General features: G+C 51.6%; 27 non-coding genes across 27 annotated transcripts; all 27 read right to left on the bottom strand.

Moving 5' to 3' along the window:
- Positions 1–130: 130 nt before the first annotated feature.
- Positions 131–202, bottom strand: trnaq-cug (transfer RNA glutamine (anticodon CUG)). The gene has a single exon. It is a non-coding gene; the product is annotated as a tRNA-Gln (tRNA).
- A 1198-nt stretch (positions 203–1400) lies between these two features.
- trnaq-uug (transfer RNA glutamine (anticodon UUG)) lies at positions 1401–1472 on the bottom strand. Its single transcript has one exon. It is a non-coding gene; the product is annotated as a tRNA-Gln (tRNA).
- Positions 1473–1734: 262 nt separating this feature from the next.
- On the bottom strand, positions 1735–1806 carry trnaq-cug (transfer RNA glutamine (anticodon CUG)). The gene has a single exon. It is a non-coding gene; the product is annotated as a tRNA-Gln (tRNA).
- Positions 1807–3004: 1198 nt separating this feature from the next.
- trnaq-uug (transfer RNA glutamine (anticodon UUG)) lies at positions 3005–3076 on the bottom strand. Its single transcript has one exon. It is a non-coding gene; the product is annotated as a tRNA-Gln (tRNA).
- Positions 3077–3338: 262 nt separating this feature from the next.
- Positions 3339–3410, bottom strand: trnaq-cug (transfer RNA glutamine (anticodon CUG)). The gene has a single exon. It is a non-coding gene; the product is annotated as a tRNA-Gln (tRNA).
- A 1198-nt stretch (positions 3411–4608) lies between these two features.
- On the bottom strand, positions 4609–4680 carry trnaq-uug (transfer RNA glutamine (anticodon UUG)). Its single transcript has one exon. It is a non-coding gene; the product is annotated as a tRNA-Gln (tRNA).
- A 262-nt stretch (positions 4681–4942) lies between these two features.
- On the bottom strand, positions 4943–5014 carry trnaq-cug (transfer RNA glutamine (anticodon CUG)). The gene has a single exon. It is a non-coding gene; the product is annotated as a tRNA-Gln (tRNA).
- A 1198-nt stretch (positions 5015–6212) lies between these two features.
- Positions 6213–6284, bottom strand: trnaq-uug (transfer RNA glutamine (anticodon UUG)). The gene has a single exon. It is a non-coding gene; the product is annotated as a tRNA-Gln (tRNA).
- Positions 6285–6546: 262 nt separating this feature from the next.
- trnaq-cug (transfer RNA glutamine (anticodon CUG)) lies at positions 6547–6618 on the bottom strand. The gene has a single exon. It is a non-coding gene; the product is annotated as a tRNA-Gln (tRNA).
- A 1198-nt stretch (positions 6619–7816) lies between these two features.
- trnaq-uug (transfer RNA glutamine (anticodon UUG)) lies at positions 7817–7888 on the bottom strand. Its single transcript has one exon. It is a non-coding gene; the product is annotated as a tRNA-Gln (tRNA).
- Positions 7889–8150: 262 nt separating this feature from the next.
- Positions 8151–8222, bottom strand: trnaq-cug (transfer RNA glutamine (anticodon CUG)). Its single transcript has one exon. It is a non-coding gene; the product is annotated as a tRNA-Gln (tRNA).
- Positions 8223–9420: 1198 nt separating this feature from the next.
- On the bottom strand, positions 9421–9492 carry trnaq-uug (transfer RNA glutamine (anticodon UUG)). The gene has a single exon. It is a non-coding gene; the product is annotated as a tRNA-Gln (tRNA).
- Positions 9493–9754: 262 nt separating this feature from the next.
- trnaq-cug (transfer RNA glutamine (anticodon CUG)) lies at positions 9755–9826 on the bottom strand. The gene has a single exon. It is a non-coding gene; the product is annotated as a tRNA-Gln (tRNA).
- A 1198-nt stretch (positions 9827–11024) lies between these two features.
- Positions 11025–11096, bottom strand: trnaq-uug (transfer RNA glutamine (anticodon UUG)). Its single transcript has one exon. It is a non-coding gene; the product is annotated as a tRNA-Gln (tRNA).
- A 262-nt stretch (positions 11097–11358) lies between these two features.
- On the bottom strand, positions 11359–11430 carry trnaq-cug (transfer RNA glutamine (anticodon CUG)). The gene has a single exon. It is a non-coding gene; the product is annotated as a tRNA-Gln (tRNA).
- A 1198-nt stretch (positions 11431–12628) lies between these two features.
- trnaq-uug (transfer RNA glutamine (anticodon UUG)) lies at positions 12629–12700 on the bottom strand. The gene has a single exon. It is a non-coding gene; the product is annotated as a tRNA-Gln (tRNA).
- Positions 12701–12962: 262 nt separating this feature from the next.
- On the bottom strand, positions 12963–13034 carry trnaq-cug (transfer RNA glutamine (anticodon CUG)). Its single transcript has one exon. It is a non-coding gene; the product is annotated as a tRNA-Gln (tRNA).
- A 1198-nt stretch (positions 13035–14232) lies between these two features.
- Positions 14233–14304, bottom strand: trnaq-uug (transfer RNA glutamine (anticodon UUG)). The gene has a single exon. It is a non-coding gene; the product is annotated as a tRNA-Gln (tRNA).
- Positions 14305–14566: 262 nt separating this feature from the next.
- Positions 14567–14638, bottom strand: trnaq-cug (transfer RNA glutamine (anticodon CUG)). Its single transcript has one exon. It is a non-coding gene; the product is annotated as a tRNA-Gln (tRNA).
- A 1198-nt stretch (positions 14639–15836) lies between these two features.
- Positions 15837–15908, bottom strand: trnaq-uug (transfer RNA glutamine (anticodon UUG)). Its single transcript has one exon. It is a non-coding gene; the product is annotated as a tRNA-Gln (tRNA).
- A 262-nt stretch (positions 15909–16170) lies between these two features.
- On the bottom strand, positions 16171–16242 carry trnaq-cug (transfer RNA glutamine (anticodon CUG)). Its single transcript has one exon. It is a non-coding gene; the product is annotated as a tRNA-Gln (tRNA).
- Positions 16243–17440: 1198 nt separating this feature from the next.
- On the bottom strand, positions 17441–17512 carry trnaq-uug (transfer RNA glutamine (anticodon UUG)). Its single transcript has one exon. It is a non-coding gene; the product is annotated as a tRNA-Gln (tRNA).
- Positions 17513–17774: 262 nt separating this feature from the next.
- trnaq-cug (transfer RNA glutamine (anticodon CUG)) lies at positions 17775–17846 on the bottom strand. The gene has a single exon. It is a non-coding gene; the product is annotated as a tRNA-Gln (tRNA).
- A 1198-nt stretch (positions 17847–19044) lies between these two features.
- trnaq-uug (transfer RNA glutamine (anticodon UUG)) lies at positions 19045–19116 on the bottom strand. Its single transcript has one exon. It is a non-coding gene; the product is annotated as a tRNA-Gln (tRNA).
- A 262-nt stretch (positions 19117–19378) lies between these two features.
- Positions 19379–19450, bottom strand: trnaq-cug (transfer RNA glutamine (anticodon CUG)). The gene has a single exon. It is a non-coding gene; the product is annotated as a tRNA-Gln (tRNA).
- A 1198-nt stretch (positions 19451–20648) lies between these two features.
- Positions 20649–20720, bottom strand: trnaq-uug (transfer RNA glutamine (anticodon UUG)). The gene has a single exon. It is a non-coding gene; the product is annotated as a tRNA-Gln (tRNA).
- Positions 20721–20982: 262 nt separating this feature from the next.
- Positions 20983–21054, bottom strand: trnaq-cug (transfer RNA glutamine (anticodon CUG)). The gene has a single exon. It is a non-coding gene; the product is annotated as a tRNA-Gln (tRNA).
- Positions 21055–21396: the final 342 nt, after the last annotated feature.

The following is a 21396-nucleotide window of genomic DNA, read 5'->3' as shown; positions in this document are numbered from 1 at the left end:
ATCGTGCGCTTGACGCAGGAGCATCGCAAACACTGTGGCAAGGTGAAAACCAGCCCACTTCCATCATGGGTGTGGGAATTTGTGAAACCAACAGTTTTGTCGAAGACAATCGCTCTCGCTGCCAGAAAGAAGGCTCCACCGAGATTTGAACTCGGATCGCTGGATTCAGAGTCCAGAGTGCTCACCATTACACCATGGAACCTTGAGATAGCAGGGGCTGCCGAATCACTGCTCAAGGATGTTTGCCTCATTCGTCAAGCGGGTGAACAGCAACGACAAGGATCACAATGGCAACTGTGGATCTGCTGATCCAGCAGCTCGTGCACTCGGTCTTTCACAAGTGCAACCACGCTGTCTCGGCCTGCTGCCCTGTAAGGCCGGTCGCCCTCGCCTCCGAAATCCACTTTGCCGAAGTTTTCGGGCCGTGCCAGATATGCCAACCTGTCCACGAAACCTAGTTTCTCAGCGGGAGCAGGGTTGCTGTTGGCCATGAACAACTCTGAGCCGGGCTACTGCTCGCTAATCTCTCTCACTGGCAAACTTTCAAGCTGCTGGACAATCGCCTCGCCAGCATTTCACTTTGGCTTCAGCTTTCTCACCTCACAGTTAGCCTTCTGCTAAGTACAGCTGTAGGACAAGTCGCACATCTGCAGTACAGCTGCCTTTTCAAACAGCACCGCTGCTGTTTCTCTCCCTTACCGGCGGCCATCGCTGTGTCAGCGCTGCGATGAGCAATGCTTTTAAGCAAAGTGAGATCTCAGACGGATTGTGTTCAAGAGCACGTGTCCCTGGCTTTCCGGGAGTCTGTATTGTATGCAGTGTTTTTTATGTCGTCGGACTGTCTTGTATGTACAAATGTCATTGTTACCGTTTTGTAGTGATTGAAACTGGGATTTGAGGTTCCTGGTTTCCCTGAAAACTGGTTGAATGGTAGGGCTTGGGGCCTGGCTTTGCTGCTCCTCTCCCTGGTAAAATTGCTGTTTCTCTGTGTCCAGCTGTTACTGTGAATTGTTTGGCAAACTGTGAATTGTTTAATCAAATGAAAGAAAAGAGCACCTGTCCAGCATGCGCCTCATTTCAATTCCTGTCACCTTTTCACCAGCTGCCTGTGGAACACAGAGAGGAGCTCCAAAAACAACACCGCTTGACTGCAGCTTGTCTCTTAATGCTGTGTCCTTCGAAGAAAACACATCCGTGGTTCAGGAGAGAGCAAAAGCAGGCACCCAGTGACGAGCTTAAGACTCCACCTCGGGATTGGCATCATCCTGTGCCTCCCATTCTGGCAGAAATGTGATGAGATCTGACTCAAAGGTGCTAAAAGGGCGGCTCTTACAATTGGCCCGTAGGCAGATTTCACTCGCACGTCCCAAATTAAACAAGGGCCGGGACAAAGCAAGTCGAGGTTCCGCCGAGATTCGAACTCGGATCGCTGGATTCAAAGTCCAGAGTGCTAGCCATTACACCACGGAACCAGCAGTGCTGCGGCCTCAGGCAGCCTGAGCTTTCCTGCATTCACACTTGCAGCAACGCTCTCAGAATCTGGTCTCTTGATGCTGCGTCCTTGGCAGGGAATACTTGCGTGGTACAGGGCAGAGCAAAAGCAGCGCGTGCGCTTGACGCAGGAGCATCGCAAACACTGTGGCAAGGTGAAAACCAGCCCACTTCCATCATGGGTGTGGGAATTTGTGAAACCAACAGTTTTGTCGAAGACAATCGCTCTCGCTGCCAGAAAGAAGGCTCCACCGAGATTTGAACTCGGATCGCTGGATTCAGAGTCCAGAGTGCTCACCATTACACCATGGAACCTTGAGATAGCAGGGGCTGCCGAATCACTGCTCAAGGATGTTTGCCTCATTCGTCAAGCGGGTGAACAGCAACGACAAGGATCACAATGGCAACTGTGGATCTGCTGATCCAGCAGCTCGTGCACTCGGTCTTTCACAAGTGCAACCACGCTGTCTCGGCCTGCTGCCCTGTAAGGCCGGTCGCCCTCGCCTCCGAAATCCACTTTGCCGAAGTTTTCGGGCCGTGCCAGATATGCCAACCTGTCCACGAAACCTAGTTTCTCAGCGGGAGCAGGGTTGCTGTTGGCCATGAACAACTCTGAGCCGGGCTACTGCTCGCTAATCTCTCTCACTGGCAAACTTTCAAGCTGCTGGACAATCGCCTCGCCAGCATTTCACTTTGGCTTCAGCTTTCTCACCTCACAGTTAGCCTTCTGCTAAGTACAGCTGTAGGACAAGTCGCACATCTGCAGTACAGCTGCCTTTTCAAACAGCACCGCTGCTGTTTCTCTCCCTTACCGGCGGCCATCGCTGTGTCAGCGCTGCGATGAGCAATGCTTTTAAGCAAAGTGAGATCTCAGACGGATTGTGTTCAAGAGCACGTGTCCCTGGCTTTCCGGGAGTCTGTATTGTATGCAGTGTTTTTTATGTCGTCGGACTGTCTTGTATGTACAAATGTCATTGTTACCGTTTTGTAGTGATTGAAACTGGGATTTGAGGTTCCTGGTTTCCCTGAAAACTGGTTGAATGGTAGGGCTTGGGGCCTGGCTTTGCTGCTCCTCTCCCTGGTAAAATTGCTGTTTCTCTGTGTCCAGCTGTTACTGTGAATTGTTTGGCAAACTGTGAATTGTTTAATCAAATGAAAGAAAAGAGCACCTGTCCAGCATGCGCCTCATTTCAATTCCTGTCACCTTTTCACCAGCTGCCTGTGGAACACAGAGAGGAGCTCCAAAAACAACACCGCTTGACTGCAGCTTGTCTCTTAATGCTGTGTCCTTCGAAGAAAACACATCCGTGGTTCAGGAGAGAGCAAAAGCAGGCACCCAGTGACGAGCTTAAGACTCCACCTCGGGATTGGCATCATCCTGTGCCTCCCATTCTGGCAGAAATGTGATGAGATCTGACTCAAAGGTGCTAAAAGGGCGGCTCTTACAATTGGCCCGTAGGCAGATTTCACTCGCACGTCCCAAATTAAACAAGGGCCGGGACAAAGCAAGTCGAGGTTCCGCCGAGATTCGAACTCAGATCGCTGGATTCAAAGTCCAGAGTGCTAGCCATTACACCACGGAACCAGCAGTGCTGCGGCCTCAGGCAGCCTGAGCTTTCCTGCATTCACACTTGCAGCAACGCTCTCAGAATCTGGTCTCTTGATGCTGCGTCCTTGGCAGGGAATACTTGCGTGGTACAGGGCAGAGCAAAAGCAGCGCGTGCGCTTGACGCAGGAGCATCGCAAACACTGTGGCAAGGTGAAAACCAGCCCACTTCCATCATGGGTGTGGGAATTTGTGAAACCAACAGTTTTGTCGAAGACAATCGCTCTCGCTGCCAGAAAGAAGGCTCCACCGAGATTTGAACTCGGATCGCTGGATTCAGAGTCCAGAGTGCTCACCATTACACCATGGAACCTTGAGATAGCAGGGGCTGCCGAATCACTGCTCAAGGATGTTTGCCTCATTCGTCAAGCGGGTGAACAGCAACGACAAGGATCACAATGGCAACTGTGGATCTGCTGATCCAGCAGCTCGTGCACTCGGTCTTTCACAAGTGCAACCACGCTGTCTCGGCCTGCTGCCCTGTAAGGCCGGTCGCCCTCGCCTCCGAAATCCACTTTGCCGAAGTTTTCGGGCCGTGCCAGATATGCCAACCTGTCCACGAAACCTAGTTTCTCAGCGGGAGCAGGGTTGCTGTTGGCCATGAACAACTCTGAGCCGGGCTACTGCTCGCTAATCTCTCTCACTGGCAAACTTTCAAGCTGCTGGACAATCGCCTCGCCAGCATTTCACTTTGGCTTCAGCTTTCTCACCTCACAGTTAGCCTTCTGCTAAGTACAGCTGTAGGACAAGTCGCACATCTGCAGTACAGCTGCCTTTTCAAACAGCACCGCTGCTGTTTCTCTCCCTTACCGGCGGCCATCGCTGTGTCAGCGCTGCGATGAGCAATGCTTTTAAGCAAAGTGAGATCTCAGACGGATTGTGTTCAAGAGCACGTGTCCCTGGCTTTCCGGGAGTCTGTATTGTATGCAGTGTTTTTTATGTCGTCGGACTGTCTTGTATGTACAAATGTCATTGTTACCGTTTTGTAGTGATTGAAACTGGGATTTGAGGTTCCTGGTTTCCCTGAAAACTGGTTGAATGGTAGGGCTTGGGGCCTGGCTTTGCTGCTCCTCTCCCTGGTAAAATTGCTGTTTCTCTGTGTCCAGCTGTTACTGTGAATTGTTTGGCAAACTGTGAATTGTTTAATCAAATGAAAGAAAAGAGCACCTGTCCAGCATGCGCCTCATTTCAATTCCTGTCACCTTTTCACCAGCTGCCTGTGGAACACAGAGAGGAGCTCCAAAAACAACACCGCTTGACTGCAGCTTGTCTCTTAATGCTGTGTCCTTCGAAGAAAACACATCCGTGGTTCAGGAGAGAGCAAAAGCAGGCACCCAGTGACGAGCTTAAGACTCCACCTCGGGATTGGCATCATCCTGTGCCTCCCATTCTGGCAGAAATGTGATGAGATCTGACTCAAAGGTGCTAAAAGGGCGGCTCTTACAATTGGCCCGTAGGCAGATTTCACTCGCACGTCCCAAATTAAACAAGGGCCGGGACAAAGCAAGTCGAGGTTCCGCCGAGATTCGAACTCGGATCGCTGGATTCAAAGTCCAGAGTGCTAGCCATTACACCACGGAACCAGCAGTGCTGCGGCCTCAGGCAGCCTGAGCTTTCCTGCATTCACACTTGCAGCAACGCTCTCAGAATCTGGTCTCTTGATGCTGCGTCCTTGGCAGGGAATACTTGCGTGGTACAGGGCAGAGCAAAAGCAGCGCGTGCGCTTGACGCAGGAGCATCGCAAACACTGTGGCAAGGTGAAAACCAGCCCACTTCCATCATGGGTGTGGGAATTTGTGAAACCAACAGTTTTGTCGAAGACAATCGCTCTCGCTGCCAGAAAGAAGGCTCCACCGAGATTTGAACTCGGATCGCTGGATTCAGAGTCCAGAGTGCTCACCATTACACCATGGAACCTTGAGATAGCAGGGGCTGCCGAATCACTGCTCAAGGATGTTTGCCTCATTCGTCAAGCGGGTGAACAGCAACGACAAGGATCACAATGGCAACTGTGGATCTGCTGATCCAGCAGCTCGTGCACTCGGTCTTTCACAAGTGCAACCACGCTGTCTCGGCCTGCTGCCCTGTAAGGCCGGTCGCCCTCGCCTCCGAAATCCACTTTGCCGAAGTTTTCGGGCCGTGCCAGATATGCCAACCTGTCCACGAAACCTAGTTTCTCAGCGGGAGCAGGGTTGCTGTTGGCCATGAACAACTCTGAGCCGGGCTACTGCTCGCTAATCTCTCTCACTGGCAAACTTTCAAGCTGCTGGACAATCGCCTCGCCAGCATTTCACTTTGGCTTCAGCTTTCTCACCTCACAGTTAGCCTTCTGCTAAGTACAGCTGTAGGACAAGTCGCACATCTGCAGTACAGCTGCCTTTTCAAACAGCACCGCTGCTGTTTCTCTCCCTTACCGGCGGCCATCGCTGTGTCAGCGCTGCGATGAGCAATGCTTTTAAGCAAAGTGAGATCTCAGACGGATTGTGTTCAAGAGCACGTGTCCCTGGCTTTCCGGGAGTCTGTATTGTATGCAGTGTTTTTTATGTCGTCGGACTGTCTTGTATGTACAAATGTCATTGTTACCGTTTTGTAGTGATTGAAACTGGGATTTGAGGTTCCTGGTTTCCCTGAAAACTGGTTGAATGGTAGGGCTTGGGGCCTGGCTTTGCTGCTCCTCTCCCTGGTAAAATTGCTGTTTCTCTGTGTCCAGCTGTTACTGTGAATTGTTTGGCAAACTGTGAATTGTTTAATCAAATGAAAGAAAAGAGCACCTGTCCAGCATGCGCCTCATTTCAATTCCTGTCACCTTTTCACCAGCTGCCTGTGGAACACAGAGAGGAGCTCCAAAAACAACACCGCTTGACTGCAGCTTGTCTCTTAATGCTGTGTCCTTCGAAGAAAACACATCCGTGGTTCAGGAGAGAGCAAAAGCAGGCACCCAGTGACGAGCTTAAGACTCCACCTCGGGATTGGCATCATCCTGTGCCTCCCATTCTGGCAGAAATGTGATGAGATCTGACTCAAAGGTGCTAAAAGGGCGGCTCTTACAATTGGCCCGTAGGCAGATTTCACTCGCACGTCCCAAATTAAACAAGGGCCGGGACAAAGCAAGTCGAGGTTCCGCCGAGATTCGAACTCGGATCGCTGGATTCAAAGTCCAGAGTGCTAGCCATTACACCACGGAACCAGCAGTGCTGCGGCCTCAGGCAGCCTGAGCTTTCCTGCATTCACACTTGCAGCAACGCTCTCAGAATCTGGTCTCTTGATGCTGCGTCCTTGGCAGGGAATACTTGCGTGGTACAGGGCAGAGCAAAAGCAGCGCGTGCGCTTGACGCAGGAGCATCGCAAACACTGTGGCAAGGTGAAAACCAGCCCACTTCCATCATGGGTGTGGGAATTTGTGAAACCAACAGTTTTGTCGAAGACAATCGCTCTCGCTGCCAGAAAGAAGGCTCCACCGAGATTTGAACTCGGATCGCTGGATTCAGAGTCCAGAGTGCTCACCATTACACCATGGAACCTTGAGATAGCAGGGGCTGCCGAATCACTGCTCAAGGATGTTTGCCTCATTCGTCAAGCGGGTGAACAGCAACGACAAGGATCACAATGGCAACTGTGGATCTGCTGATCCAGCAGCTCGTGCACTCGGTCTTTCACAAGTGCAACCACGCTGTCTCGGCCTGCTGCCCTGTAAGGCCGGTCGCCCTCGCCTCCGAAATCCACTTTGCCGAAGTTTTCGGGCCGTGCCAGATATGCCAACCTGTCCACGAAACCTAGTTTCTCAGCGGGAGCAGGGTTGCTGTTGGCCATGAACAACTCTGAGCCGGGCTACTGCTCGCTAATCTCTCTCACTGGCAAACTTTCAAGCTGCTGGACAATCGCCTCGCCAGCATTTCACTTTGGCTTCAGCTTTCTCACCTCACAGTTAGCCTTCTGCTAAGTACAGCTGTAGGACAAGTCGCACATCTGCAGTACAGCTGCCTTTTCAAACAGCACCGCTGCTGTTTCTCTCCCTTACCGGCGGCCATCGCTGTGTCAGCGCTGCGATGAGCAATGCTTTTAAGCAAAGTGAGATCTCAGACGGATTGTGTTCAAGAGCACGTGTCCCTGGCTTTCCGGGAGTCTGTATTGTATGCAGTGTTTTTTATGTCGTCGGACTGTCTTGTATGTACAAATGTCATTGTTACCGTTTTGTAGTGATTGAAACTGGGATTTGAGGTTCCTGGTTTCCCTGAAAACTGGTTGAATGGTAGGGCTTGGGGCCTGGCTTTGCTGCTCCTCTCCCTGGTAAAATTGCTGTTTCTCTGTGTCCAGCTGTTACTGTGAATTGTTTGGCAAACTGTGAATTGTTTAATCAAATGAAAGAAAAGAGCACCTGTCCAGCATGCGCCTCATTTCAATTCCTGTCACCTTTTCACCAGCTGCCTGTGGAACACAGAGAGGAGCTCCAAAAACAACACCGCTTGACTGCAGCTTGTCTCTTAATGCTGTGTCCTTCGAAGAAAACACATCCGTGGTTCAGGAGAGAGCAAAAGCAGGCACCCAGTGACGAGCTTAAGACTCCACCTCGGGATTGGCATCATCCTGTGCCTCCCATTCTGGCAGAAATGTGATGAGATCTGACTCAAAGGTGCTAAAAGGGCGGCTCTTACAATTGGCCCGTAGGCAGATTTCACTCGCACGTCCCAAATTAAACAAGGGCCGGGACAAAGCAAGTCGAGGTTCCGCCGAGATTCGAACTCGGATCGCTGGATTCAAAGTCCAGAGTGCTAGCCATTACACCACGGAACCAGCAGTGCTGCGGCCTCAGGCAGCCTGAGCTTTCCTGCATTCACACTTGCAGCAACGCTCTCAGAATCTGGTCTCTTGATGCTGCGTCCTTGGCAGGGAATACTTGCGTGGTACAGGGCAGAGCAAAAGCAGCGCGTGCGCTTGACGCAGGAGCATCGCAAACACTGTGGCAAGGTGAAAACCAGCCCACTTCCATCATGGGTGTGGGAATTTGTGAAACCAACAGTTTTGTCGAAGACAATCGCTCTCGCTGCCAGAAAGAAGGCTCCACCGAGATTTGAACTCGGATCGCTGGATTCAGAGTCCAGAGTGCTCACCATTACACCATGGAACCTTGAGATAGCAGGGGCTGCCGAATCACTGCTCAAGGATGTTTGCCTCATTCGTCAAGCGGGTGAACAGCAACGACAAGGATCACAATGGCAACTGTGGATCTGCTGATCCAGCAGCTCGTGCACTCGGTCTTTCACAAGTGCAACCACGCTGTCTCGGCCTGCTGCCCTGTAAGGCCGGTCGCCCTCGCCTCCGAAATCCACTTTGCCGAAGTTTTCGGGCCGTGCCAGATATGCCAACCTGTCCACGAAACCTAGTTTCTCAGCGGGAGCAGGGTTGCTGTTGGCCATGAACAACTCTGAGCCGGGCTACTGCTCGCTAATCTCTCTCACTGGCAAACTTTCAAGCTGCTGGACAATCGCCTCGCCAGCATTTCACTTTGGCTTCAGCTTTCTCACCTCACAGTTAGCCTTCTGCTAAGTACAGCTGTAGGACAAGTCGCACATCTGCAGTACAGCTGCCTTTTCAAACAGCACCGCTGCTGTTTCTCTCCCTTACCGGCGGCCATCGCTGTGTCAGCGCTGCGATGAGCAATGCTTTTAAGCAAAGTGAGATCTCAGACGGATTGTGTTCAAGAGCACGTGTCCCTGGCTTTCCGGGAGTCTGTATTGTATGCAGTGTTTTTTATGTCGTCGGACTGTCTTGTATGTACAAATGTCATTGTTACCGTTTTGTAGTGATTGAAACTGGGATTTGAGGTTCCTGGTTTCCCTGAAAACTGGTTGAATGGTAGGGCTTGGGGCCTGGCTTTGCTGCTCCTCTCCCTGGTAAAATTGCTGTTTCTCTGTGTCCAGCTGTTACTGTGAATTGTTTGGCAAACTGTGAATTGTTTAATCAAATGAAAGAAAAGAGCACCTGTCCAGCATGCGCCTCATTTCAATTCCTGTCACCTTTTCACCAGCTGCCTGTGGAACACAGAGAGGAGCTCCAAAAACAACACCGCTTGACTGCAGCTTGTCTCTTAATGCTGTGTCCTTCGAAGAAAACACATCCGTGGTTCAGGAGAGAGCAAAAGCAGGCACCCAGTGACGAGCTTAAGACTCCACCTCGGGATTGGCATCATCCTGTGCCTCCCATTCTGGCAGAAATGTGATGAGATCTGACTCAAAGGTGCTAAAAGGGCGGCTCTTACAATTGGCCCGTAGGCAGATTTCACTCGCACGTCCCAAATTAAACAAGGGCCGGGACAAAGCAAGTCGAGGTTCCGCCGAGATTCGAACTCGGATCGCTGGATTCAAAGTCCAGAGTGCTAGCCATTACACCACGGAACCAGCAGTGCTGCGGCCTCAGGCAGCCTGAGCTTTCCTGCATTCACACTTGCAGCAACGCTCTCAGAATCTGGTCTCTTGATGCTGCGTCCTTGGCAGGGAATACTTGCGTGGTACAGGGCAGAGCAAAAGCAGCGCGTGCGCTTGACGCAGGAGCATCGCAAACACTGTGGCAAGGTGAAAACCAGCCCACTTCCATCATGGGTGTGGGAATTTGTGAAACCAACAGTTTTGTCGAAGACAATCGCTCTCGCTGCCAGAAAGAAGGCTCCACCGAGATTTGAACTCGGATCGCTGGATTCAGAGTCCAGAGTGCTCACCATTACACCATGGAACCTTGAGATAGCAGGGGCTGCCGAATCACTGCTCAAGGATGTTTGCCTCATTCGTCAAGCGGGTGAACAGCAACGACAAGGATCACAATGGCAACTGTGGATCTGCTGATCCAGCAGCTCGTGCACTCGGTCTTTCACAAGTGCAACCACGCTGTCTCGGCCTGCTGCCCTGTAAGGCCGGTCGCCCTCGCCTCCGAAATCCACTTTGCCGAAGTTTTCGGGCCGTGCCAGATATGCCAACCTGTCCACGAAACCTAGTTTCTCAGCGGGAGCAGGGTTGCTGTTGGCCATGAACAACTCTGAGCCGGGCTACTGCTCGCTAATCTCTCTCACTGGCAAACTTTCAAGCTGCTGGACAATCGCCTCGCCAGCATTTCACTTTGGCTTCAGCTTTCTCACCTCACAGTTAGCCTTCTGCTAAGTACAGCTGTAGGACAAGTCGCACATCTGCAGTACAGCTGCCTTTTCAAACAGCACCGCTGCTGTTTCTCTCCCTTACCGGCGGCCATCGCTGTGTCAGCGCTGCGATGAGCAATGCTTTTAAGCAAAGTGAGATCTCAGACGGATTGTGTTCAAGAGCACGTGTCCCTGGCTTTCCGGGAGTCTGTATTGTATGCAGTGTTTTTTATGTCGTCGGACTGTCTTGTATGTACAAATGTCATTGTTACCGTTTTGTAGTGATTGAAACTGGGATTTGAGGTTCCTGGTTTCCCTGAAAACTGGTTGAATGGTAGGGCTTGGGGCCTGGCTTTGCTGCTCCTCTCCCTGGTAAAATTGCTGTTTCTCTGTGTCCAGCTGTTACTGTGAATTGTTTGGCAAACTGTGAATTGTTTAATCAAATGAAAGAAAAGAGCACCTGTCCAGCATGCGCCTCATTTCAATTCCTGTCACCTTTTCACCAGCTGCCTGTGGAACACAGAGAGGAGCTCCAAAAACAACACCGCTTGACTGCAGCTTGTCTCTTAATGCTGTGTCCTTCGAAGAAAACACATCCGTGGTTCAGGAGAGAGCAAAAGCAGGCACCCAGTGACGAGCTTAAGACTCCACCTCGGGATTGGCATCATCCTGTGCCTCCCATTCTGGCAGAAATGTGATGAGATCTGACTCAAAGGTGCTAAAAGGGCGGCTCTTACAATTGGCCCGTAGGCAGATTTCACTCGCACGTCCCAAATTAAACAAGGGCCGGGACAAAGCAAGTCGAGGTTCCGCCGAGATTCGAACTCGGATCGCTGGATTCAAAGTCCAGAGTGCTAGCCATTACACCACGGAACCAGCAGTGCTGCGGCCTCAGGCAGCCTGAGCTTTCCTGCATTCACACTTGCAGCAACGCTCTCAGAATCTGGTCTCTTGATGCTGCGTCCTTGGCAGGGAATACTTGCGTGGTACAGGGCAGAGCAAAAGCAGCGCGTGCGCTTGACGCAGGAGCATCGCAAACACTGTGGCAAGGTGAAAACCAGCCCACTTCCATCATGGGTGTGGGAATTTGTGAAACCAACAGTTTTGTCGAAGACAATCGCTCTCGCTGCCAGAAAGAAGGCTCCACCGAGATTTGAACTCGGATCGCTGGATTCAGAGTCCAGAGTGCTCACCATTACACCATGGAACCTTGAGATAGCAGGGGCTGCCGAATCACTGCTCAAGGATGTTTGCCTCATTCGTCAAGCGGGTGAACAGCAACGACAAGGATCACAATGGCAACTGTGGATCTGCTGATCCAGCAGCTCGTGCACTCGGTCTTTCACAAGTGCAACCACGCTGTCTCGGCCTGCTGCCCTGTAAGGCCGGTCGCCCTCGCCTCCGAAATCCACTTTGCCGAAGTTTTCGGGCCGTGCCAGATATGCCAACCTGTCCACGAAACCTAGTTTCTCAGCGGGAGCAGGGTTGCTGTTGGCCATGAACAACTCTGAGCCGGGCTACTGCTCGCTAATCTCTCTCACTGGCAAACTTTCAAGCTGCTGGACAATCGCCTCGCCAGCATTTCACTTTGGCTTCAGCTTTCTCACCTCACAGTTAGCCTTCTGCTAAGTACAGCTGTAGGACAAGTCGCACATCTGCAGTACAGCTGCCTTTTCAAACAGCACCGCTGCTGTTTCTCTCCCTTACCGGCGGCCATCGCTGTGTCAGCGCTGCGATGAGCAATGCTTTTAAGCAAAGTGAGATCTCAGACGGATTGTGTTCAAGAGCACGTGTCCCTGGCTTTCCGGGAGTCTGTATTGTATGCAGTGTTTTTTATGTCGTCGGACTGTCTTGTATGTACAAATGTCATTGTTACCGTTTTGTAGTGATTGAAACTGGGATTTGAGGTTCCTGGTTTCCCTGAAAACTGGTTGAATGGTAGGGCTTGGGGCCTGGCTTTGCTGCTCCTCTCCCTGGTAAAATTGCTGTTTCTCTGTGTCCAGCTGTTACTGTGAATTGTTTGGCAAACTGTGAATTGTTTAATCAAATGAAAGAAAAGAGCACCTGTCCAGCATGCGCCTCATTTCAATTCCTGTCACCTTTTCACCAGCTGCCTGTGGAACACAGAGAGGAGCTCCAAAAACAACACCGCTTGACTGCAGCTTGTCTCTTAATGCTGTGTCCTTCGAAGAAAACACATCCGTGGTTCAGGAGAGAGCAAAAGCAGGCACCCAGTGACGAGCTTAAGACTCCACCTCGGGATTGGCATCATCCTGTGCCTCCCATTCTGGCAGAAATGTGATGAGATCTGACTCAAAGGTGCTAAAAGGGCGGCTCTTACAATTGGCCCGTAGGCAGATTTCACTCGCACGTCCCAAATTAAACAAGGGCCGGGACAAAGCAAGTCGAGGTTCCGCCGAGATTCGAACTCGGATCGCTGGATTCAAAGTCCAGAGTGCTAGCCATTACACCACGGAACCAGCAGTGCTGCGGCCTCAGGCAGCCTGAGCTTTCCTGCATTCACACTTGCAGCAACGCTCTCAGAATCTGGTCTCTTGATGCTGCGTCCTTGGCAGGGAATACTTGCGTGGTACAGGGCAGAGCAAAAGCAGCGCGTGCGCTTGACGCAGGAGCATCGCAAACACTGTGGCAAGGTGAAAACCAGCCCACTTCCATCATGGGTGTGGGAATTTGTGAAACCAACAGTTTTGTCGAAGACAATCGCTCTCGCTGCCAGAAAGAAGGCTCCACCGAGATTTGAACTCGGATCGCTGGATTCAGAGTCCAGAGTGCTCACCATTACACCATGGAACCTTGAGATAGCAGGGGCTGCCGAATCACTGCTCAAGGATGTTTGCCTCATTCGTCAAGCGGGTGAACAGCAACGACAAGGATCACAATGGCAACTGTGGATCTGCTGATCCAGCAGCTCGTGCACTCGGTCTTTCACAAGTGCAACCACGCTGTCTCGGCCTGCTGCCCTGTAAGGCCGGTCGCCCTCGCCTCCGAAATCCACTTTGCCGAAGTTTTCGGGCCGTGCCAGATATGCCAACCTGTCCACGAAACCTAGTTTCTCAGCGGGAGCAGGGTTGCTGTTGGCCATGAACAACTCTGAGCCGGGCTACTGCTCGCTAATCTCTCTCACTGGCAAACTTTCAAGCTGCTGGACAATCGCCTCGCCAGCATTTCACTTTGGCTTCAGCTTTCTCACCTCACAGTTAGCCTTCTGCTAAGTACAGCTGTAGGACAAGTCGCACATCTGCAGTACAGCTGCCTTTTCAAACAGCACCGCTGCTGTTTCTCTCCCTTACCGGCGGCCATCGCTGTGTCAGCGCTGCGATGAGCAATGCTTTTAAGCAAAGTGAGATCTCAGACGGATTGTGTTCAAGAGCACGTGTCCCTGGCTTTCCGGGAGTCTGTATTGTATGCAGTGTTTTTTATGTCGTCGGACTGTCTTGTATGTACAAATGTCATTGTTACCGTTTTGTAGTGATTGAAACTGGGATTTGAGGTTCCTGGTTTCCCTGAAAACTGGTTGAATGGTAGGGCTTGGGGCCTGGCTTTGCTGCTCCTCTCCCTGGTAAAATTGCTGTTTCTCTGTGTCCAGCTGTTACTGTGAATTGTTTGGCAAACTGTGAATTGTTTAATCAAATGAAAGAAAAGAGCACCTGTCCAGCATGCGCCTCATTTCAATTCCTGTCACCTTTTCACCAGCTGCCTGTGGAACACAGAGAGGAGCTCCAAAAACAACACCGCTTGACTGCAGCTTGTCTCTTAATGCTGTGTCCTTCGAAGAAAACACATCCGTGGTTCAGGAGAGAGCAAAAGCAGGCACCCAGTGACGAGCTTAAGACTCCACCTCGGGATTGGCATCATCCTGTGCCTCCCATTCTGGCAGAAATGTGATGAGATCTGACTCAAAGGTGCTAAAAGGGCGGCTCTTACAATTGGCCCGTAGGCAGATTTCACTCGCACGTCCCAAATTAAACAAGGGCCGGGACAAAGCAAGTCGAGGTTCCGCCGAGATTCGAACTCGGATCGCTGGATTCAAAGTCCAGAGTGCTAGCCATTACACCACGGAACCAGCAGTGCTGCGGCCTCAGGCAGCCTGAGCTTTCCTGCATTCACACTTGCAGCAACGCTCTCAGAATCTGGTCTCTTGATGCTGCGTCCTTGGCAGGGAATACTTGCGTGGTACAGGGCAGAGCAAAAGCAGCGCGTGCGCTTGACGCAGGAGCATCGCAAACACTGTGGCAAGGTGAAAACCAGCCCACTTCCATCATGGGTGTGGGAATTTGTGAAACCAACAGTTTTGTCGAAGACAATCGCTCTCGCTGCCAGAAAGAAGGCTCCACCGAGATTTGAACTCGGATCGCTGGATTCAGAGTCCAGAGTGCTCACCATTACACCATGGAACCTTGAGATAGCAGGGGCTGCCGAATCACTGCTCAAGGATGTTTGCCTCATTCGTCAAGCGGGTGAACAGCAACGACAAGGATCACAATGGCAACTGTGGATCTGCTGATCCAGCAGCTCGTGCACTCGGTCTTTCACAAGTGCAACCACGCTGTCTCGGCCTGCTGCCCTGTAAGGCCGGTCGCCCTCGCCTCCGAAATCCACTTTGCCGAAGTTTTCGGGCCGTGCCAGATATGCCAACCTGTCCACGAAACCTAGTTTCTCAGCGGGAGCAGGGTTGCTGTTGGCCATGAACAACTCTGAGCCGGGCTACTGCTCGCTAATCTCTCTCACTGGCAAACTTTCAAGCTGCTGGACAATCGCCTCGCCAGCATTTCACTTTGGCTTCAGCTTTCTCACCTCACAGTTAGCCTTCTGCTAAGTACAGCTGTAGGACAAGTCGCACATCTGCAGTACAGCTGCCTTTTCAAACAGCACCGCTGCTGTTTCTCTCCCTTACCGGCGGCCATCGCTGTGTCAGCGCTGCGATGAGCAATGCTTTTAAGCAAAGTGAGATCTCAGACGGATTGTGTTCAAGAGCACGTGTCCCTGGCTTTCCGGGAGTCTGTATTGTATGCAGTGTTTTTTATGTCGTCGGACTGTCTTGTATGTACAAATGTCATTGTTACCGTTTTGTAGTGATTGAAACTGGGATTTGAGGTTCCTGGTTTCCCTGAAAACTGGTTGAATGGTAGGGCTTGGGGCCTGGCTTTGCTGCTCCTCTCCCTGGTAAAATTGCTGTTTCTCTGTGTCCAGCTGTTACTGTGAATTGTTTGGCAAACTGTGAATTGTTTAATCAAATGAAAGAAAAGAGCACCTGTCCAGCATGCGCCTCATTTCAATTCCTGTCACCTTTTCACCAGCTGCCTGTGGAACACAGAGAGGAGCTCCAAAAACAACACCGCTTGACTGCAGCTTGTCTCTTAATGCTGTGTCCTTCGAAGAAAACACATCCGTGGTTCAGGAGAGAGCAAAAGCAGGCACCCAGTGACGAGCTTAAGACTCCACCTCGGGATTGGCATCATCCTGTGCCTCCCATTCTGGCAGAAATGTGATGAGATCTGACTCAAAGGTGCTAAAAGGGCGGCTCTTACAATTGGCCCGTAGGCAGATTTCACTCGCACGTCCCAAATTAAACAAGGGCCGGGACAAAGCAAGTCGAGGTTCCGCCGAGATTCGAACTCGGATCGCTGGATTCAAAGTCCAGAGTGCTAGCCATTACACCACGGAACCAGCAGTGCTGCGGCCTCAGGCAGCCTGAGCTTTCCTGCATTCACACTTGCAGCAACGCTCTCAGAATCTGGTCTCTTGATGCTGCGTCCTTGGCAGGGAATACTTGCGTGGTACAGGGCAGAGCAAAAGCAGCGCGTGCGCTTGACGCAGGAGCATCGCAAACACTGTGGCAAGGTGAAAACCAGCCCACTTCCATCATGGGTGTGGGAATTTGTGAAACCAACAGTTTTGTCGAAGACAATCGCTCTCGCTGCCAGAAAGAAGGCTCCACCGAGATTTGAACTCGGATCGCTGGATTCAGAGTCCAGAGTGCTCACCATTACACCATGGAACCTTGAGATAGCAGGGGCTGCCGAATCACTGCTCAAGGATGTTTGCCTCATTCGTCAAGCGGGTGAACAGCAACGACAAGGATCACAATGGCAACTGTGGATCTGCTGATCCAGCAGCTCGTGCACTCGGTCTTTCACAAGTGCAACCACGCTGTCTCGGCCTGCTGCCCTGTAAGGCCGGTCGCCCTCGCCTCCGAAATCCACTTTGCCGAAGTTTTCGGGCCGTGCCAGATATGCCAACCTGTCCACGAAACCTAGTTTCTCAGCGGGAGCAGGGTTGCTGTTGGCCATGAACAACTCTGAGCCGGGCTACTGCTCGCTAATCTCTCTCACTGGCAAACTTTCAAGCTGCTGGACAATCGCCTCGCCAGCATTTCACTTTGGCTTCAGCTTTCTCACCTCACAGTTAGCCTTCTGCTAAGTACAGCTGTAGGACAAGTCGCACATCTGCAGTACAGCTGCCTTTTCAAACAGCACCGCTGCTGTTTCTCTCCCTTACCGGCGGCCATCGCTGTGTCAGCGCTGCGATGAGCAATGCTTTTAAGCAAAGTGAGATCTCAGACGGATTGTGTTCAAGAGCACGTGTCCCTGGCTTTCCGGGAGTCTGTATTGTATGCAGTGTTTTTTATGTCGTCGGACTGTCTTGTATGTACAAATGTCATTGTTACCGTTTTGTAGTGATTGAAACTGGGATTTGAGGTTCCTGGTTTCCCTGAAAACTGGTTGAATGGTAGGGCTTGGGGCCTGGCTTTGCTGCTCCTCTCCCTGGTAAAATTGCTGTTTCTCTGTGTCCAGCTGTTACTGTGAATTGTTTGGCAAACTGTGAATTGTTTAATCAAATGAAAGAAAAGAGCACCTGTCCAGCATGCGCCTCATTTCAATTCCTGTCACCTTTTCACCAGCTGCCTGTGGAACACAGAGAGGAGCTCCAAAAACAACACCGCTTGACTGCAGCTTGTCTCTTAATGCTGTGTCCTTCGAAGAAAACACATCCGTGGTTCAGGAGAGAGCAAAAGCAGGCACCCAGTGACGAGCTTAAGACTCCACCTCGGGATTGGCATCATCCTGTGCCTCCCATTCTGGCAGAAATGTGATGAGATCTGACTCAAAGGTGCTAAAAGGGCGGCTCTTACAATTGGCCCGTAGGCAGATTTCACTCGCACGTCCCAAATTAAACAAGGGCCGGGACAAAGCAAGTCGAGGTTCCGCCGAGATTCGAACTCGGATCGCTGGATTCAAAGTCCAGAGTGCTAGCCATTACACCACGGAACCAGCAGTGCTGCGGCCTCAGGCAGCCTGAGCTTTCCTGCATTCACACTTGCAGCAACGCTCTCAGAATCTGGTCTCTTGATGCTGCGTCCTTGGCAGGGAATACTTGCGTGGTACAGGGCAGAGCAAAAGCAGCGCGTGCGCTTGACGCAGGAGCATCGCAAACACTGTGGCAAGGTGAAAACCAGCCCACTTCCATCATGGGTGTGGGAATTTGTGAAACCAACAGTTTTGTCGAAGACAATCGCTCTCGCTGCCAGAAAGAAGGCTCCACCGAGATTTGAACTCGGATCGCTGGATTCAGAGTCCAGAGTGCTCACCATTACACCATGGAACCTTGAGATAGCAGGGGCTGCCGAATCACTGCTCAAGGATGTTTGCCTCATTCGTCAAGCGGGTGAACAGCAACGACAAGGATCACAATGGCAACTGTGGATCTGCTGATCCAGCAGCTCGTGCACTCGGTCTTTCACAAGTGCAACCACGCTGTCTCGGCCTGCTGCCCTGTAAGGCCGGTCGCCCTCGCCTCCGAAATCCACTTTGCCGAAGTTTTCGGGCCGTGCCAGATATGCCAACCTGTCCACGAAACCTAGTTTCTCAGCGGGAGCAGGGTTGCTGTTGGCCATGAACAACTCTGAGCCGGGCTACTGCTCGCTAATCTCTCTCACTGGCAAACTTTCAAGCTGCTGGACAATCGCCTCGCCAGCATTTCACTTTGGCTTCAGCTTTCTCACCTCACAGTTAGCCTTCTGCTAAGTACAGCTGTAGGACAAGTCGCACATCTGCAGTACAGCTGCCTTTTCAAACAGCACCGCTGCTGTTTCTCTCCCTTACCGGCGGCCATCGCTGTGTCAGCGCTGCGATGAGCAATGCTTTTAAGCAAAGTGAGATCTCAGACGGATTGTGTTCAAGAGCACGTGTCCCTGGCTTTCCGGGAGTCTGTATTGTATGCAGTGTTTTTTATGTCGTCGGACTGTCTTGTATGTACAAATGTCATTGTTACCGTTTTGTAGTGATTGAAACTGGGATTTGAGGTTCCTGGTTTCCCTGAAAACTGGTTGAATGGTAGGGCTTGGGGCCTGGCTTTGCTGCTCCTCTCCCTGGTAAAATTGCTGTTTCTCTGTGTCCAGCTGTTACTGTGAATTGTTTGGCAAACTGTGAATTGTTTAATCAAATGAAAGAAAAGAGCACCTGTCCAGCATGCGCCTCATTTCAATTCCTGTCACCTTTTCACCAGCTGCCTGTGGAACACAGAGAGGAGCTCCAAAAACAACACCGCTTGACTGCAGCTTGTCTCTTAATGCTGTGTCCTTCGAAGAAAACACATCCGTGGTTCAGGAGAGAGCAAAAGCAGGCACCCAGTGACGAGCTTAAGACTCCACCTCGGGATTGGCATCATCCTGTGCCTCCCATTCTGGCAGAAATGTGATGAGATCTGACTCAAAGGTGCTAAAAGGGCGGCTCTTACAATTGGCCCGTAGGCAGATTTCACTCGCACGTCCCAAATTAAACAAGGGCCGGGACAAAGCAAGTCGAGGTTCCGCCGAGATTCGAACTCGGATCGCTGGATTCAAAGTCCAGAGTGCTAGCCATTACACCACGGAACCAGCAGTGCTGCGGCCTCAGGCAGCCTGAGCTTTCCTGCATTCACACTTGCAGCAACGCTCTCAGAATCTGGTCTCTTGATGCTGCGTCCTTGGCAGGGAATACTTGCGTGGTACAGGGCAGAGCAAAAGCAGCGCGTGCGCTTGACGCAGGAGCATCGCAAACACTGTGGCAAGGTGAAAACCAGCCCACTTCCATCATGGGTGTGGGAATTTGTGAAACCAACAGTTTTGTCGAAGACAATCGCTCTCGCTGCCAGAAAGAAGGCTCCACCGAGATTTGAACTCGGATCGCTGGATTCAGAGTCCAGAGTGCTCACCATTACACCATGGAACCTTGAGATAGCAGGGGCTGCCGAATCACTGCTCAAGGATGTTTGCCTCATTCGTCAAGCGGGTGAACAGCAACGACAAGGATCACAATGGCAACTGTGGATCTGCTGATCCAGCAGCTCGTGCACTCGGTCTTTCACAAGTGCAACCACGCTGTCTCGGCCTGCTGCCCTGTAAGGCCGGTCGCCCTCGCCTCCGAAATCCACTTTGCCGAAGTTTTCGGGCCGTGCCAGATATGCCAACCTGTCCACGAAACCTAGTTTCTCAGCGGGAGCAGGGTTGCTGTTGGCCATGAACAACTCTGAGCCGGGCTACTGCTCGCTAATCTCTCTCACTGGCAAACTTTCAAGCTGCTGGACAATCGCCTCGCCAGCATTTCACTTTGGCTTCAGCTTTCTCACCTCACAGTTAGCCTTCTGCTAAGTACAGCTGTAGGACAAGTCGCACATCTGCAGTACAGCTGCCTTTTCAAACAGCACCGCTGCTGTTTCTCTCCCTTACCGGCGGCCATCGCTGTGTCAGCGCTGCGATGAGCAATGCTTTTAAGCAAAGTGAGATCTCAGACGGATTGTGTTCAAGAGCACGTGTCCCTGGCTTTCCGGGAGTCTGTATTGTATGCAGTGTTTTTTATGTCGTCGGACTGTCTTGTATGTACAAATGTCATTGTTACCGTTTTGTAGTGATTGAAACTGGGATTTGAGGTTCCTGGTTTCCCTGAAAACTGGTTGAATGGTAGGGCTTGGGGCCTGGCTTTGCTGCTCCTCTCCCTGGTAAAATTGCTGTTTCTCTGTGTCCAGCTGTTACTGTGAATTGTTTGGCAAACTGTGAATTGTTTAATCAAATGAAAGAAAAGAGCACCTGTCCAGCATGCGCCTCATTTCAATTCCTGTCACCTTTTCACCAGCTGCCTGTGGAACACAGAGAGGAGCTCCAAAAACAACACCGCTTGACTGCAGCTTGTCTCTTAATGCTGTGTCCTTCGAAGAAAACACATCCGTGGTTCAGGAGAGAGCAAAAGCAGGCACCCAGTGACGAGCTTAAGACTCCACCTCGGGATTGGCATCATCCTGTGCCTCCCATTCTGGCAGAAATGTGATGAGATCTGACTCAAAGGTGCTAAAAGGGCGGCTCTTACAATTGGCCCGTAGGCAGATTTCACTCGCACGTCCCAAATTAAACAAGGGCCGGGACAAAGCAAGTCGAGGTTCCGCCGAGATTCGAACTCGGATCGCTGGATTCAAAGTCCAGAGTGCTAGCCATTACACCACGGAACCAGCAGTGCTGCGGCCTCAGGCAGCCTGAGCTTTCCTGCATTCACACTTGCAGCAACGCTCTCAGAATCTGGTCTCTTGATGCTGCGTCCTTGGCAGGGAATACTTGCGTGGTACAGGGCAGAGCAAAAGCAGCGCGTGCGCTTGACGCAGGAGCATCGCAAACACTGTGGCAAGGTGAAAACCAGCCCACTTCCATCATGGGTGTGGGAATTTGTGAAACCAACAGTTTTGTCGAAGACAATCGCTCTCGCTGCCAGAAAGAAGGCTCCACCGAGATTTGAACTCGGATCGCTGGATTCAGAGTCCAGAGTGCTCACCATTACACCATGGAACCTTGAGATAGCAGGGGCTGCCGAATCACTGCTCAAGGATGTTTGCCTCATTCGTCAAGCGGGTGAACAGCAACGACAAGGATCACAATGGCAACTGTGGATCTGCTGATCCAGCAGCTCGTGCACTCGGTCTTTCACAAGTGCAACCACGCTGTCTCGGCCTGCTGCCCTGTAAGGCCGGTCGCCCTCGCCTCCGAAATCCACTTTGCCGAAGTTTTCGGGCCGTGCCAGATATGCCAACCTGTCCACGAAACCTAGTTTCTCAGCGGGAGCAGGGTTGCTGTTGGCCATGAACAACTCTGAGCCGGGCTACTGCTCGCTAATCTCTCTCACTGGCAAACTTT

This window comes from Chiloscyllium plagiosum, unplaced genomic scaffold, assembly GCF_037043375.1.
Source record: "Chiloscyllium plagiosum isolate Xiang-an unplaced genomic scaffold, Cpla_swu_hap1 HiC_scaffold_44, whole genome shotgun sequence".
NCBI classification, from domain to species: Eukaryota; Metazoa; Chordata; class Chondrichthyes; order Orectolobiformes; family Hemiscylliidae; genus Chiloscyllium; species Chiloscyllium plagiosum.
This window is presented reverse-complemented; position numbering and strand designations above follow the sequence as displayed.